The sequence below is a fragment of the Brachionichthys hirsutus genome, chromosome 7, assembly GCF_040956055.1.
Source record: "Brachionichthys hirsutus isolate HB-005 chromosome 7, CSIRO-AGI_Bhir_v1, whole genome shotgun sequence".
NCBI classification, from domain to species: domain Eukaryota; kingdom Metazoa; phylum Chordata; class Actinopteri; order Lophiiformes; family Brachionichthyidae; genus Brachionichthys; species Brachionichthys hirsutus.
The window spans coordinates 1,896,963-1,911,348 of NC_090903.1; the positions used below are offsets into that span (position 1 = coordinate 1,896,963).

General features: G+C 41.3%; 41 pseudogenes; all 41 read left to right on the plus strand.

The window, feature by feature from the left end:
- The first annotated feature begins 107 nt into the window (after positions 1 to 107).
- Positions 108 to 226, plus strand: LOC137897121 (5S ribosomal RNA; annotated as a pseudogene).
- A 196-nt stretch (positions 227 to 422) lies between these two features.
- LOC137897700 (5S ribosomal RNA) lies at positions 423 to 541 on the plus strand (annotated as a pseudogene).
- A 196-nt stretch (positions 542 to 737) lies between these two features.
- On the plus strand, positions 738 to 856 carry LOC137897042 (5S ribosomal RNA; annotated as a pseudogene).
- A 196-nt stretch (positions 857 to 1,052) lies between these two features.
- On the plus strand, positions 1,053 to 1,171 carry LOC137897082 (5S ribosomal RNA; annotated as a pseudogene).
- A 196-nt stretch (positions 1,172 to 1,367) lies between these two features.
- Positions 1,368 to 1,486, plus strand: LOC137897338 (5S ribosomal RNA; annotated as a pseudogene).
- A 196-nt stretch (positions 1,487 to 1,682) lies between these two features.
- Positions 1,683 to 1,801, plus strand: LOC137896781 (5S ribosomal RNA; annotated as a pseudogene).
- Positions 1,802 to 1,997: 196 nt separating this feature from the next.
- Positions 1,998 to 2,116, plus strand: LOC137897295 (5S ribosomal RNA; annotated as a pseudogene).
- A 197-nt stretch (positions 2,117 to 2,313) lies between these two features.
- Positions 2,314 to 2,432, plus strand: LOC137897442 (5S ribosomal RNA; annotated as a pseudogene).
- A 196-nt stretch (positions 2,433 to 2,628) lies between these two features.
- LOC137897839 (5S ribosomal RNA) lies at positions 2,629 to 2,747 on the plus strand (annotated as a pseudogene).
- Positions 2,748 to 2,943: 196 nt separating this feature from the next.
- Positions 2,944 to 3,062, plus strand: LOC137897620 (5S ribosomal RNA; annotated as a pseudogene).
- A 196-nt stretch (positions 3,063 to 3,258) lies between these two features.
- LOC137897177 (5S ribosomal RNA) lies at positions 3,259 to 3,377 on the plus strand (annotated as a pseudogene).
- Positions 3,378 to 3,573: 196 nt separating this feature from the next.
- LOC137896345 (5S ribosomal RNA) lies at positions 3,574 to 3,692 on the plus strand (annotated as a pseudogene).
- Positions 3,693 to 3,888: 196 nt separating this feature from the next.
- Positions 3,889 to 4,007, plus strand: LOC137897584 (5S ribosomal RNA; annotated as a pseudogene).
- A 509-nt stretch (positions 4,008 to 4,516) lies between these two features.
- Positions 4,517 to 4,635, plus strand: LOC137896705 (5S ribosomal RNA; annotated as a pseudogene).
- A 195-nt stretch (positions 4,636 to 4,830) lies between these two features.
- LOC137897431 (5S ribosomal RNA) lies at positions 4,831 to 4,949 on the plus strand (annotated as a pseudogene).
- A 196-nt stretch (positions 4,950 to 5,145) lies between these two features.
- Positions 5,146 to 5,264, plus strand: LOC137897416 (5S ribosomal RNA; annotated as a pseudogene).
- Positions 5,265 to 5,460: 196 nt separating this feature from the next.
- On the plus strand, positions 5,461 to 5,579 carry LOC137896353 (5S ribosomal RNA; annotated as a pseudogene).
- Positions 5,580 to 5,774: 195 nt separating this feature from the next.
- Positions 5,775 to 5,893, plus strand: LOC137897417 (5S ribosomal RNA; annotated as a pseudogene).
- Positions 5,894 to 6,089: 196 nt separating this feature from the next.
- On the plus strand, positions 6,090 to 6,208 carry LOC137896354 (5S ribosomal RNA; annotated as a pseudogene).
- Positions 6,209 to 6,403: 195 nt separating this feature from the next.
- Positions 6,404 to 6,522, plus strand: LOC137897068 (5S ribosomal RNA; annotated as a pseudogene).
- A 510-nt stretch (positions 6,523 to 7,032) lies between these two features.
- Positions 7,033 to 7,151, plus strand: LOC137897432 (5S ribosomal RNA; annotated as a pseudogene).
- A 196-nt stretch (positions 7,152 to 7,347) lies between these two features.
- Positions 7,348 to 7,466, plus strand: LOC137897738 (5S ribosomal RNA; annotated as a pseudogene).
- A 195-nt stretch (positions 7,467 to 7,661) lies between these two features.
- Positions 7,662 to 7,780, plus strand: LOC137896859 (5S ribosomal RNA; annotated as a pseudogene).
- A 196-nt stretch (positions 7,781 to 7,976) lies between these two features.
- Positions 7,977 to 8,095, plus strand: LOC137896871 (5S ribosomal RNA; annotated as a pseudogene).
- Positions 8,096 to 8,604: 509 nt separating this feature from the next.
- LOC137896587 (5S ribosomal RNA) lies at positions 8,605 to 8,723 on the plus strand (annotated as a pseudogene).
- Positions 8,724 to 8,918: 195 nt separating this feature from the next.
- Positions 8,919 to 9,037, plus strand: LOC137896943 (5S ribosomal RNA; annotated as a pseudogene).
- Positions 9,038 to 9,232: 195 nt separating this feature from the next.
- On the plus strand, positions 9,233 to 9,351 carry LOC137897427 (5S ribosomal RNA; annotated as a pseudogene).
- A 195-nt stretch (positions 9,352 to 9,546) lies between these two features.
- LOC137897182 (5S ribosomal RNA) lies at positions 9,547 to 9,665 on the plus strand (annotated as a pseudogene).
- Positions 9,666 to 9,860: 195 nt separating this feature from the next.
- Positions 9,861 to 9,979, plus strand: LOC137897165 (5S ribosomal RNA; annotated as a pseudogene).
- A 195-nt stretch (positions 9,980 to 10,174) lies between these two features.
- On the plus strand, positions 10,175 to 10,293 carry LOC137897419 (5S ribosomal RNA; annotated as a pseudogene).
- Positions 10,294 to 10,489: 196 nt separating this feature from the next.
- On the plus strand, positions 10,490 to 10,608 carry LOC137896355 (5S ribosomal RNA; annotated as a pseudogene).
- Positions 10,609 to 10,803: 195 nt separating this feature from the next.
- On the plus strand, positions 10,804 to 10,922 carry LOC137897420 (5S ribosomal RNA; annotated as a pseudogene).
- A 196-nt stretch (positions 10,923 to 11,118) lies between these two features.
- Positions 11,119 to 11,237, plus strand: LOC137896356 (5S ribosomal RNA; annotated as a pseudogene).
- Positions 11,238 to 11,432: 195 nt separating this feature from the next.
- On the plus strand, positions 11,433 to 11,551 carry LOC137897069 (5S ribosomal RNA; annotated as a pseudogene).
- Positions 11,552 to 12,061: 510 nt separating this feature from the next.
- LOC137897433 (5S ribosomal RNA) lies at positions 12,062 to 12,180 on the plus strand (annotated as a pseudogene).
- Positions 12,181 to 12,376: 196 nt separating this feature from the next.
- On the plus strand, positions 12,377 to 12,495 carry LOC137897739 (5S ribosomal RNA; annotated as a pseudogene).
- A 195-nt stretch (positions 12,496 to 12,690) lies between these two features.
- On the plus strand, positions 12,691 to 12,809 carry LOC137896882 (5S ribosomal RNA; annotated as a pseudogene).
- Positions 12,810 to 13,005: 196 nt separating this feature from the next.
- Positions 13,006 to 13,124, plus strand: LOC137896894 (5S ribosomal RNA; annotated as a pseudogene).
- Positions 13,125 to 13,633: 509 nt separating this feature from the next.
- On the plus strand, positions 13,634 to 13,752 carry LOC137896598 (5S ribosomal RNA; annotated as a pseudogene).
- Positions 13,753 to 13,947: 195 nt separating this feature from the next.
- On the plus strand, positions 13,948 to 14,066 carry LOC137896944 (5S ribosomal RNA; annotated as a pseudogene).
- A 195-nt stretch (positions 14,067 to 14,261) lies between these two features.
- LOC137897428 (5S ribosomal RNA) lies at positions 14,262 to 14,380 on the plus strand (annotated as a pseudogene).
- The last annotated feature ends 6 nt before the right edge of the window (positions 14,381 to 14,386 follow it).

A 14,386-nucleotide genomic window follows, 5' to 3' on the forward strand; every position in this document is an offset into this window, starting at 1 on the left:
AGAAAAATGTGTTTTAGTTGTCTGGTTTAAGAAAGTTGCCTTTGTTGCTGAAGTTGTTTAAAATTGTGACAAATCTATATATACTATGTTTTCTATACTGTACTCCAGCTCACGGCCATACCTGCCTGGGAGTGCCCAATCTCATCAGATCTTGGGAGCCAAGCAGGCAAGGGCTTGGTCAGTACATGTGCAGGAGACTCACTTGGAATGCCAGGTGCTGTGGGCTTTTAAATTGGTCAGAATTTTGGATTTAAAGAAAAAAAATCTACCTGGGATGAATGCGATCATGGAATTCAGGACTTGACGACTGATTGTAGAAAAATGTGCTTTAGTTGTCTGGTTAAAGAAATTTGCCTTTGTTGCTGAAGTTGTTTAAAATTGTGACAAATCTATATATACCATGTTTTCTGTACTGTACTCCAGCTCACGGCCATACCTGCCCGGGAGTGCCCAATCTCATCAGATCTTGGAAGCCAAGCGGGCACGGGCCTGGTTAGTACATGTGCAGGAGACTCGCTTGGAATACCAGGTGCTGTGAGCTTTTAAATTGGTCAGAATTTTGAATTGACAGAAAAAAAATCTACCTGGGATGAATGCGATCATGGAATTCAGGACTTGACGACTGATTGTAGAAGAATGTGTTTTCGTTGTCTGGTTAAAGAAAGTTGCCTTTGTTGCTGAAGTTGTTTAAAATTGTGACAAATCTATATATACTATGTTTTCTATACTGTACTCCAGCTCACGGCCATACCTGCCTGGGAGTGCCCAGTCTCCTCAGATCTTGGAAGCCAAGCAGGCATGGGCCTGGTTAGTACATGTGCAGGGGGCTCACTCGGAATACCAGGTGCTGTGAGCTTTTAAATTGGTCAGAATTTTGAATTGACAGAAAAAAAATCTTCCTGGGATGAATGCGATCATGGAATTCAGGACTTGACGACTGATTGTAGAAAAATGTGTTTTAGTTGTCTGGTTTAAGAAAGTTGCCTTTGTTGCTGAAGTTGTTTAAAATTGTGACAAATCTATATATACTATGTTTTCTATACTGTACTCCAGCTCACGGCCATACCTGCCTGGGAGTGCCCAATCTCGTCAGATCTTGGAAGCCAGGCAGGCACGGGCCTGGTTGGTACATGTGCAGGAGACTCACTTGGAATACCAGGTGCTGTGAGCTCTTAAATTGGTCAGAATTTTGAATTGACAGAAAAAAAATCTACCTGGGATGAATGCGATCATGGAATTCAGGACTTGACGACTGATTGTATAAAAATGTGTTGTAGTTGTCTGGTTAAAGAAAGTTGCCTTTGTTGCTGAAGTTGTTTAAAATTGTGACAAATCTATATATACTATGTTTTCTATACCGTGCTCCAGCTCGCGGCCATACCTGCCTGGGAGTGCCCAGTCTCGCCAGACCTTGGAAGCCAAGCAGGCGCGGGCCTGGTCAGTACATGTGCAGGAGACTCACTTGGAATACCAGGTGCTGTGAGCTTTTAAATTGGTCAGAATTTTGGATTTAAAGAAAAAAAATCTACCTGGGATGAATGCGATCATGGAATTCAGGACTTGACGACTGATTGTAGAAAAATGTGCCTTAGTTGTCTGGTTAAAGAAAGTTGCTGAAGTTGCTGAAGTTGTTTAAAATTGTGACAAATCTATATATACTATGTTTTCTATACTGTACTCCAGCTCATGGCCATACCTGCCTGGGGGTGCCCAATCTCATCAGATCTTGGAAGCCAAGCAGGCAAGGGCCAGGTCAGTACATGTGCAGGGGACTCACTTGGAATACCAGGTGCTGTGGGCTTTTAAATTGGTCAGAATTTTGGATTTAAAGAAAAAAAATCTACCTGGGATGAATGCGATCATGGAATTCAGGACTTGACGACTGATTGTAGAAAAATGTGTTTTAGTTGTCTGGTTAAAGAAAGTTGCCTTTGTTGCTGAAGTTGTTTAAAATTGTGACAAATCTATATATACTATGTTTTCTATACTGTGCTCCAGCTCACGGCCATACCCGCCTGGGAGTGCCCAATCTCGTCAGATCTTGGAAGCCAAGCAGGCACGGGCCTGGTTAGCGCATGTGCAGGAGACTCACTTGGAATACCAGGTGCTGTGAGCTTTTAAATTGGTCAGAATTTTGAATTGACAGAAAAAAAAATCTACCTGGGATGAATGTGATCATGGAATTCAGGACTTGACGACTGATTGTAGAAAAATGTGTTTTAGTTGTCTGGTTAAAGAAAGTTGCCTTTGTTGCTGAAGTTGTTTAAAATTGTGACAAATCTATATATACTATGTTTTCTATGCTGTATTCCAGTTCACGGCCGTACCTGCCTGGGAGTGCCCAATCTCGTCAGATCTTGGAAGCCAAGCAGGCACGGGCCTGGTTAGCACATGTGCAGGAGACTCACTTGGAATACCAGGTGCTGCGAGCTTTTAAATTGGTCAGAATTTTGGATTTAAAGAAAAAAAATCTACCTGGGATGAATGCGATCATGGAATTCAGGACTTGACAACTGATTGTAGAAAAATGTGCTTTAGTTGTCTGGTTCAAGAAAGTTGCCTTTGTTGCTGAAGTTGTTTAAAATTGTGACAAATCTATATATACTATGTTTTCTATACTGTACTCCAGCTCACGGCCATACCTGCCTGGTAGTGCCCAATCTCATCAGATCTTGGAAGCCAAGCGGGCAAGGGCCTGGTCAGTACATGTGCAGGAGACTCACTTGGAATACCAGGTGCTGTGGGCTTTTAAATTGGTCAGAATTTTGGATTTAAAGAAAAAAAATCTACCTGGGATGAACGCGATCATGGAATTCAGGACTTGACGACTGATTGTAGAAAAATGTGCTTTAGTTGTCTGGTTAAAGAAAGTTGCCTTTGTTGCTGAAGTTGTTTAAAATTGTGACAAATCTATATATACTATGTTTTCTATGCTGCACTCCAGCTCACGGCCATACCTGCCTGGGAGTGCCCAATCTCATCAGATCTTGGAAGCCAAGCAGGCACGGGCCTGGTCAGTACATGTGCAGGAGACTCACTTGGAATACCAGGTGCTGTGAGCTTTTAAATTGGTCAGAATTTTGGATTTAAAGAAAAAAAATCTACCCGGGATGAATGCGATCATGGAATTCAGGAATTGACGACTGATTGTAGAAAAATGTGCTTTAGTTGTCTGGTTAAAGAAAGTTGCCTTTGTTGCTGAAGTTGTTTAAAATTGTGACAAATCTATATATACTATGTTTTCTATACTGTACTCCAGCTCACGGCCATACCTGCCTGGGAGTGCCCAATCTCATCAGATCTTGGGAGCCAAGCAGGCAAGGGCCTGGTCAGTACATGTGCAAGAGACTCACTTGGAATACCAGGTGCTGTGGGCTTTTAAATTGGTCAGAATTTTGGATTTAAAGAAAAAAAATCTACCTGGGATGAATGCGATCATGGAATTCAGGACTTGACGACTGATTGTAGAAAAATGTGCTTTAGTTGTCTGGTTAAAGAAAGTTGCCTTTGTTGCTGAAGTTGTTTAAAATTGTGACAAATCTATATATACCATGTTTTCTGTACTGTACTCCAGCTCACGGCCATACCTGCCCGGGAGTGCCCAATCTCATCAGATCTTGGAAGCCAAGCGGGCACGGGCCTGGTTAGTGCATGTGCAGGAGACTCACTTGGAATACCAGGTGCTGTGAGCTTTTAAATTGGTCAGAATTTTGAATTGACAGAAAAAAAATCTACCTGGGATGAATGCGATCATGGAATTCAGGACTTGACGACTGATTGTAGAAGAATGTGTTTTCGTTGTCTGGTTAAAGAAAGTTGCCTTTGTTGCTGAAGTTGTTTAAAATTGTGACAAATCTATATATACTATGTTTTCTATGCCGTGCTCTAGCTCACGGCCATACCTGCCTGGGAGTGCCCAATCTCATCGGATCTTGGAAGCCAAGCAGGCGTGGGCCTGGTTAGTACATGTGCAGGAGACTCACTTGGAATACCAGGTGCTGTGAGCTTTTAAATTGGTCAGAATTTTGAATTGACAGAATTTTTTTTTACCTGGGTTGAATGCGATCATGGAATTCAGGACTTGACGACTGATTGTAGAAAAATGTGTTTTAGTTGTCTGGTTAAAGAAAGTTGCATTTGTAGCTGAAGTTGTTGAAAATTGGACAAATCTATAAATACCATGTTTTCTATGTAGGCATTCAGCTCACAGCCACACCTACCTGGGAGTGCCCTGTCTCATCAGATCTTGGAAGCCAAGCAGGCATGGGCCTGGTTAGTACATGTGCAGGAGACTCACTTGGAATACCAGTTGCTGTGAGCTTTTAAATTGGTCAGAATTTTGAATTGACAGAAAAAAAATCTACCTGGGATGAGTGCGATCATGGAATTCAGGACTTGACGACTGATTGTAGAAAAATGTGTTTTAGTTGTCTGGTTAAAGAAAGTTGCATTTGTTGCTGAAGTTGTTGAAAATTGGACAAATCTATAAATACCATGTTTTCTATATAGTCATTCAGCTCACGGCCATACCTGCCTGGGAGTGCCCAATCTCGTCAGATCTTGGAAGCCAAGCAGGCATGGGCCTGGTTAGTACATGTGCAGGAGACTCACTTGGAATACCAGGTGCTGTGAGCTTTTAAATTGGTCAGAATTTTGAATTTAAAGAAAAAAATCTTCCTGGGATGAATGCGATCATGGAATTCAGGACTTGACGACTGATTGTAGAAAAATGTGTTTTAGTTGTCTGGTTAAAGAAAGTTGCCTTTGTTGCTGAAGTTGTTTAAAATTGTGACAAATCTATATATACTATGTTTTCTATACTGTATTCCAGCTCACGGCCACACCTGCCTGGGAGTGCCCAATCTCATCAGATCTTGGAAGCCAAGCAGGCATGGGCCTGGTTAGGACATGTGCAGGAGACTCACTTGGAATGCCAGGTGCTTTGAGCTTTTAAATTGGTCAGAATTTTGAATTGACAGAAAAAAAATCTACCTGGGATGAATGCGATCATGGAATTCAGGACTTGACGACTGATTGTAGAAAAATGTGTTTTAGTTGTCTGGTTAAAGAAAGTTGCCTTTGTTGCTGAAGTTGTTTAAAATTTTGACAAATCTATATATACTATTTTTTCTATACTGTGCTCCGGCTCACGGCCATACCTGCCTGGGAGTGCCCAATCTCGTCAAATCTTGGAAGCCAAGCAGGTGTGGGCCTGGTCAATACATGTGCAGGAGACTCGCTTGGAATACCAGGTGCTGTGAGCTTTTAAATTGGTCAGAATTTTGGATTTAAAGAAAAAAAATCTACCTGGGATGAGTGCGATCATGGAATTCAGGACTTGATGACTGATTGTAGAAAAATGTGTTTTAGTTGTCTGGTTAAAGAAAGTTGCCTTTGTTGCTGAAGTTGTTTAAAATTGTGACAAATCTATATATACTATGTTTTCTATACTGTACTCCAGCTCACGGCCACACCTGCCTGGGAGTGCCCAATCTCGTCAGATCTTGGAAGCCAAGCAGGCGTGGGCCTGGTTAGTACATGTGCAGGGGACTCACTTGGAATACCAGGTGCTGTGAGCTTTTAAATTGGTCAGAATTTTGAATTTAAAGAAAAAAATCTTCCCGGGATGAATGCGATCATGGAATTCAGGACTTGACGACTGATTGTAGAAAAATGTGTTTTAGTTGTCTGGTTAAAGAAAGTTGCCTTTGTTGCTGAAGTTGTTTAAAATTTTGACAAATCTATATATACTATTTTTTCTATACTGTGCTCCGGCTCACGGCCATACCTGCCTGGGAGTGCCCAATCTCGTCAAATCTTGGAAGCCAAGCAGGTGTGGGCCTGGTCAATACATGTGCAGGAGACTCGCTTGGAATACCAGGTGCTGTGAGCTTTTAAATTGGTCAGAATTTTGGATTTAAAGAAAAAAAATCTACCTGGGATGAGTGCGATCATGGAATTCAGGACTTGATGACTGATTGTAGAAAAATGTGTTTTAGTTGTCTGGTTAAAGAAAGTTGCCTTTGTTGCTGAAGTTGTTTAAAATTGTGACAAATCTATATATACTATGTTTTCTATACTGTACTCCAGCTCACGGCCACACCTGCCTGGGAGTGCCCAATCTCGTCAGATCTTGGAAGCCAAGCAGGCGTGGGCCTGGTTAGTACATGTGCAGGGGACTCACTTGGAATACCAGGTGCTGTGAGCTTTTAAATTGGTCAGAATTTTGAATTTAAAGAAAAAAATCTTCCCGGGATGAATGCGATCATGGAATTCAGGACTTGACGACTGATTGTAGAAAAATGTGTTTTAGTTGTCTGGTTAAAGAAAGTTGCCTTTGTTGCTGAAGTTGTTTAAAATTGTGACAAATCTATATATACTATGTTTTCTATACTGTACTCCAGCTCAGGGCCATACCTGCCTGGGAGTGCCCAATCTCGTCAGATCTTGGAAGCCAAGCAGGCGTGGGCCTGGTTAGTACATGTGCAGGAGACTCACTTGGAATACCAGGTGATGTGAGCTTTTAAATTGGTCAGAATTTTGAATTGACAGAATTTTTTTTTACCTGGGATGAATGCGATCATGGAATTCAGGACTTGACGACTGATTGTAGAAAAATGTGTTTTAGTTGTCTGGTTAAAGAAAGTTGCATTTGTAGCTGAAGTTGTTGAAAATTGGACAAATCTATAAATACCATGTTTTCTATGTAGGCATTCAGCTCACAGCCACACCTACCTGGGAGTGCCCTGTCTCATCAGATCTTGGAAGCCAAGCAGGCATGGGCCTGGTTAGTACATGTGCAGGAGACTCACTTGGAATGCCAGTTGCTGTGAGCTTTTAAATTGGTCAGAATTTTGAATTGACAGAAAAAAAATCTACCTGGGATGAGTGCGATCATGGAATTCAGGACTTGACGACTGATTGTAGAAAAATGTGTTTTAGTTGTCTGGTTAAAGAAAGTTGCCTTTGTTGCTGAAGTTGTTTAAAATTGTGACAAATCTATATATACTATGTTTTCTATACTGTACTCCAGCTCACGGCCACACCTGCCTGGGAGTGCCCAATCTCATCAGATCTTGGAAGCCAAGCAGGCATGGGCCTGGTTAGGACATGTGCAGGAGACTCACTTGGAATGCCAGGTGCTTTGAGCTTTTAAATTGGTCAGAATTTTGAATTGACAGAAAAAAAATCTACCTGGGATGAATGCGATCATGGAATTCAGGACTTGACGACTGATTGTAGAAAAATGTGTTTTAGTTGTCTGGTTAAAGAAAGTTGCCTTTGTTGCTGAAGTTGTTTAAAATTGTGACAAATCTATATATACTATGTTTTCTATACTGTACTCCAGCTCACGGCCATACCTGCCTGGGAGTGCCCAATCTCATCAGATCTTGGAAGCCAAGCAGGCGTGGGCCTGGTTGGTACATGTGCAGGAGACTCACTTGGAATACCAGGTGCTGTGAGCTTTTAAATTGGTCAGAATTTTGAATTTAAAGAAAAAAATCTTCCCGGGATGAATGCGATCATGGAATTCAGGACTTGACGACTGATTGTAGAAAAATGTGTTTTAGTTGTCTGGTTAAAGAAAGTTGCCTTTGTTGCTGAAGTTGTTTAAAATTGTGACAAATCTATATATACTATGTTTTCTATACTGTACTCCAGCTCACGGCCATACCTGCCTGGGAGTGCCCAATCTCGTCAGATCTTGGAAGCCAAGCAGGCGTGGGCCTGGTTAGTACATGTGCAGGAGACTCACTTGGAATACCAGGTGCTGTGAGCTTTTAAATTGGTCAGAAATTTGAATTGACAGAATTTTTTTTTACCTGGGATGAATGCGATCATGGAATTCAGGACTTGACGACTGATTGTAGAAAAATGTGTTTTAGTTGTCTGGTTAAAGAAAGTTGCCTTTGTTGCTGAAGTTGTTTAAAATTGTGACAAATCTATATATACTATGTTTTCTATACTGTACTCCAGCTCACGGCCATACCTGCCTGGGAGTGCCCAATCTCGTCAGATCTTGGAAGCCAAGCAGGCGTGGGCCTGGTTAGTACATGTGCAGGAGACTCACTTGGAATACCAGGTGCTGTGAGCTTTTAAATTGGTCAGAATTTTGAATTGACAGAATTTTTTTTTACCTGGGATGAATGCGATCATGGAATTCAGGACTTGACGACTGATTGTAGAAAAATGTGTTTTAGTTGTCTGGTTAAAGAAAGTTGCATTTGTAGCTGAAGTTGTTGAAAATTGGACAAATCTATAAATACCATGTTTTCTATGTAGGCATTCAGCTCACAGCCACACCTACCTGGGAGTGCCCTGTCTCATCAGATCTTGGAAGCCAAGCAGGCATGGGCCTGGGTAGTACACGTGCAGGAGACTCACTTGGAATACCAGTTGCTGTGAGCTTTTAAATTGGTCAGAATTTTGAATTGACAGAAAAAAAATCTACCTGGGATGAGTGCGATCATGGAATTCAGGACTTGACGACTGATTGTAGAAAAATGTGTTTTCGTTGTCTGGTTAAAGAAAGTTGCATTTGTTGCTGAAGTTGTTGAAAATTGGACAAATCTATAAATACCATGTTTTCTATATAGTCATTCAGCTCACGGCCATACCTGCCTGGGAGTGCCCAATCTCGTCAGATCTTGGAAGCCAAGCAGGCATGGGCCTGGTTAGTACGTGTGCAGGAGACTCACTTGGAATACCAGGTGCTGTGAGCTTTTAAATTGGTCAGAATTTTGAATTTAAAGAAAAAAATCTTCCTGGGATGAATGTGATCATGGAATTCAGGACTTGACGACTGATTGTAGAAAAATGTGTTTTAGTTGTCTGGTTAAAGAAAGTTGCATTTGTTGCTGAAGTTGTTGAAAATTGTGATAAATCTATAAATACCATGTTTTCTATATAGTCATTCGGCTCACGGCCATACCTACCTGGGAGTGCCCGATCTCATTGGATCTTGGAAGCCAAGCAGGCATGGGCCTGGTTAGTACATGTGCAGGAGACTCACTTGGAATACCAGGTGCTGTGAGCTTTTAAATTGGTCAGAATTTTCAATTTAAAGAAAAAAAATCCACCTGGGATGAATGCGATTATGGAATTCAGGACTTGACGACTGATTGTAGAAAAATGTGTTTTAGTTGTCTGGTTAAAGAAAGTTGCATTTGTAGCTGAAGTTGTTGAAAATTGGACAAATCTATAAATACCATGTTTTCTATATAGGCATTCAGCTCATGGCCACACCTGCCTGGGAGTGCCAGATCTCACCAGATCTTGGAAGCCAAGCAGGCATGGGCCTGGTTAGTACATGTGCAGGAGACTCACTTGGAATACCAGGTGCTTTGAGCTTTCAAATTGGTCAGAATTCTGAATTTAAAGAAAAAAATCTTCCCGGGATGAATGCGGTCATGGAGTTCAGGACTTAACGACTGATTGTAGAAAAATGTGTTTTAGTTGTCTGGTTAAAGAAAGTTGCCTTTGTTGCTGAAGTTGTTTAAAATTGTGACAAATCTATATATACTATGTTTTCTATACTGTACTCCAGCTCACGTCCATACCTGCCTGGGAGTGCCCAATCTCGTCAGATCGTGGAAGCCAAGCAGGCGTGGGCCTGGTTAGTACATGTGCAGGAGACTCACTTGGAATACCAGGTGCTGTGAGCTTTTAAATTGGTCAGAATTTTGAATTGACAGAATTTTTTTTTACCTGGGATGAATGCGATCATGGAATTCAGGACTTGACGACTGATTGTAGAAAAATGTGTTTTAGTTGTCTGGTTAAAGAAAGTTGCATTTGTAGCTGAAGTTGTTGAAAATTGGACAAATCTATAAATACCATGTTTTCTATATAGGCATTCAGCTCATGGCCACACCTGCCTGGGAGTGCCAAATCTCATCAGATCTTGGAAGCCAAGCAGGCATGGGCCTGGTTAGTACATGTGCAGGAGACTCACTTGGAATACCAGGTGCTTTGAGCTTTTAAATTGGTCAGAATTTTGAATTTAAAGAAAAAAATCTTCCCGGGATGAATGCGATCATGGAATTCAGGACTTAACGACTGATTGTAGAAAAATTTGTTTTAGTTGTCTGGTTAAAGAAAGTTGCCTTTGTTGCTGAAGTTGTTTAAAATTTTGACAAATCTATATATACTATTTTTTCTATACTGTGCTCCGGCTCACGGCCATACCTGCCTGGGAGTGCCCAATCTCGTCAAATCTTGGAAGCCAAGCAGGTGTGGGCCTGGTCAATACATGTGCAGGAGACTCGCTTGGAATACCAGGTGCTGTGAGCTTTTAAATTGGTCAGAATTTTGGATTTAAAGAAAAAAAATCTACCTGGGATGAGTGCGATCATGGAATTCAGGACTTGATGACTGATTGTAGAAAAATGTGTTTTAGTTGTCTGGTTAAAGAAAGTTGCCTTTGTTGCTGAAGTTGTTTAAAATTGTGACAAATCTATATATACTATGTTTTCTATACTGTACTCCAGCTCACGGCCACACCTGCCTGGGAGTGCCCAATCTCGTCAGATCTTGGAAGCCAAGCAGGCGTGGGCCTGGTTAGTACATGTGCAGGGGACTCACTTGGAATACCAGGTGCTGTGAGCTTTTAAATTGGTCAGAATTTTGAATTTAAAGAAAAAAATCTTCCCGGGATGAATGCGATCATGGAATTCAGGACTTGACGACTGATTGTAGAAAAATGTGTTTTAGTTGTCTGGTTAAAGAAAGTTGCCTTTGTTGCTGAAGTTGTTTAAAATTTTGACAAATCTATATATACTATTTTTTCTATACTGTGCTCCGGCTCACGGCCATACCTGCCTGGGAGTGCCCAATCTCGTCAAATCTTGGAAGCCAAGCAGGTGTGGGCCTGGTCAATACATGTGCAGGAGACTCGCTTGGAATACCAGGTGCTGTGAGCTTTTAAATTGGTCAGAATTTTGGATTTAAAGAAAAAAAATCTACCTGGGATGAGTGCGATCATGGAATTCAGGACTTGATGACTGATTGTAGAAAAATGTGTTTTAGTTGTCTGGTTAAAGAAAGTTGCCTTTGTTGCTGAAGTTGTTTAAAATTGTGACAAATCTATATATACTATGTTTTCTATACTGTACTCCAGCTCACGGCCACACCTGCCTGGGAGTGCCCAATCTCGTCAGATCTTGGAAGCCAAGCAGGCGTGGGCCTGGTTAGTACATGTGCAGGGGACTCACTTGGAATACCAGGTGCTGTGAGCTTTTAAATTGGTCAGAATTTTGAATTTAAAGAAAAAAATCTTCCCGGGATGAATGCGATCATGGAATTCAGGACTTGACGACTGATTGTAGAAAAATGTGTTTTAGTTGTCTGGTTAAAGAAAGTTGCCTTTGTTGCTGAAGTTGTTTAAAATTGTGACAAATCTATATATACTATGTTTTCTATACTGTACTCCAGCTCAGGGCCATACCTGCCTGGGAGTGCCCAATCTCGTCAGATCTTGGAAGCCAAGCAGGCGTGGGCCTGGTTAGTACATGTGCAGGAGACTCACTTGGAATACCAGGTGATGTGAGCTTTTAAATTGGTCAGAATTTTGAATTGACAGAATTTTTTTTTACCTGGGATGAATGCGATCATGGAATTCAGGACTTGACGACTGATTGTAGAAAAATGTGTTTTAGTTGTCTGGTTAAAGAAAGTTGCATTTGTAGCTGAAGTTGTTGAAAATTGGACAAATCTATAAATACCATGTTTTCTATGTAGGCATTCAGCTCACAGCCACACCTACCTGGGAGTGCCCTGTCTCATCAGATCTTGGAAGCCAAGCAGGCATGGGCCTGGTTAGTACATGTGCAGGAGACTCACTTGGAATGCCAGTTGCTGTGAGCTTTTAAATTGGTCAGAATTTTGAATTGACAGAAAAAAAATCTACCTGGGATGAGTGCGATCATGGAATTCAGGACTTGACGACTGATTGTAGAAAAATGTGTTTTAGTTGTCTGGTTAAAGAAAGTTGCCTTTGTTGCTGAAGTTGTTTAAAATTGTGACAAATCTATATATACTATGTTTTCTATACTGTACTCCAGCTCACGGCCACACCTGCCTGGGAGTGCCCAATCTCATCAGATCTTGGAAGCCAAGCAGGCATGGGCCTGGTTAGGACATGTGCAGGAGACTCACTTGGAATGCCAGGTGCTTTGAGCTTTTAAATTGGTCAGAATTTTGAATTGACAGAAAAAAAATCTACCTGGGATGAATGCGATCATGGAATTCAGGACTTGACGACTGATTGTAGAAAAATGTGTTTTAGTTGTCTGGTTAAAGAAAGTTGCCTTTGTTGCTGAAGTTGTTTAAAATTGTGACAAATCTATATATACTATGTTTTCTATACTGTACTCCAGCTCACGGCCATACCTGCCTGGGAGTGCCCAATCTCATCAGATCTTGGAAGCCAAGCAGGCGTGGGCCTGGTTGGTACATGTGCAGGAGACTCACTTGGAATACCAGGTGCTGTGAGCTTTTAAATTGGTCAGAATTTTGAATTTAAAGAAAAAAATCTTCCCGGGATGAATGCGATCATGGAATTCAGGACTTGACGACTGATTGTAGAAAAATGTGTTTTAGTTGTCTGGTTAAAGAAAGTTGCCTTTGTTGCTGAAGTTGTTTAAAATTGTGACAAATCTATATATACTATGTTTTCTATACTGTACTCCAGCTCACGGCCATACCTGCCTGGGAGTGCCCAATCTCGTCAGATCTTGGAAGCCAAGCAGGCGTGGGCCTGGTTAGTACATGTGCAGGAGACTCACTTGGAATACCAGGTGCTGTGAGCTTTTAAATTGGTCAGAAATTTGAATTGACAGAATTTTTTTTTACCTGGGATGAATGCGATCATGGAATTCAGGACTTGACGACTGATTGTAGAAAAATGTGTTTTAGTTGTCTGGTTAAAGAAAGTTGCCTTTGTTGCTGAAGTTGTTTAAAATTGTGACAAATCTATATATACTATGTTTTCTATACTGTACTCCAGCTCACGGCCATACCTGCCTGGGAGTGCCCAATCTCGTCAGATCTTGGAAGCCAAGCAGGCGTGGGCCTGGTTAGTACATGTGCAGGAGACTCACTTGGAATACCAGGTGCTGTGAGCTTTTAAATTGGTCAGAATTTTGAATTGACAGAATTTTTTTTTACCTGGGATGAATGCGATCATGGAATTCAGGACTTGACGACTGATTGTAGAAAAATGTGTTTTAGTTGTCTGGTTAAAGAAAGTTGCATTTGTAGCTGAAGTTGTTGAAAATTGGACAAATCTATAAATACCATGTTTTCTATGTAGGCATTCAGCTCACAGCCACACCTACCTGGGAGTGCCCTGTCTCATCAGATCTTGGAAGCCAAGCAGGCATGGGCCTGGGTAGTACACGTGCAGGAGACTCACTTGGAATACCAGTTGCTGTGAGCTTTTAAATTGGTCAGAATTTTGAATTGACAGAAAAAAAATCTACCTGGGATGAGTGCGATCATGGAATTCAGGACTTGACGACTGATTGTAGAAAAATGTGTTTTCGTTGTCTGGTTAAAGAAAGTTGCATTTGTTGCTGAAGTTGTTGAAAATTGGACAAATCTATAAATACCATGTTTTCTATATAGTCATTCAGCTCACGGCCATACCTGCCTGGGAGTGCCCAATCTCGTCAGATCTTGGAAGCCAAGCAGGCATGGGCCTGGTTAGTACGTGTGCAGGAGACTCACTTGGAATACCAGGTGCTGTGAGCTTTTAAATTGGTCAGAATTTTGAATTTAAAGAAAAAAATCTTCCTGGGATGAATGTGATCATGGAATTCAGGACTTGACGACTGATTGTAGAAAAATGTGTTTTAGTTGTCTGGTTAAAGAAAGTTGCATTTGTTGCTGAAGTTGTTGAAAATTGTGATAAATCTATAAATACCATGTTTTCTATATAGTCATTCGGCTCACGGCCATACCTACCTGGGAGTGCCCGATCTCATTGGATCTTGGAAGCCAAGCAGGCATGGGCCTGGTTAGTACATGTGCAGGAGACTCACTTGGAATACCAGGTGCTGTGAGCTTTTAAATTGGTCAGAATTTTCAATTTAAAGAAAAAAAATCCACCTGGGATGAATGCGATTATGGAATTCAGGACTTGACGACTGATTGTAGAAAAATGTGTTTTAGTTGTCTGGTTAAAGAAAGTTGCATTTGTAGCTGAAGTTGTTGAAAATTGGACAAATCTATAAATACCATGTTTTCTATATAGGCATTCAGCTCATGGCCACACCTGCCTGGGAGTGCCAGATCTCACCAGATCTTGGAAGCCAAGCAGGCATGGGCCTGGTTAGTACATGTGCAGGAGACTCACTTGGAATACCAGGTGCTTTGAGCTTTCAAA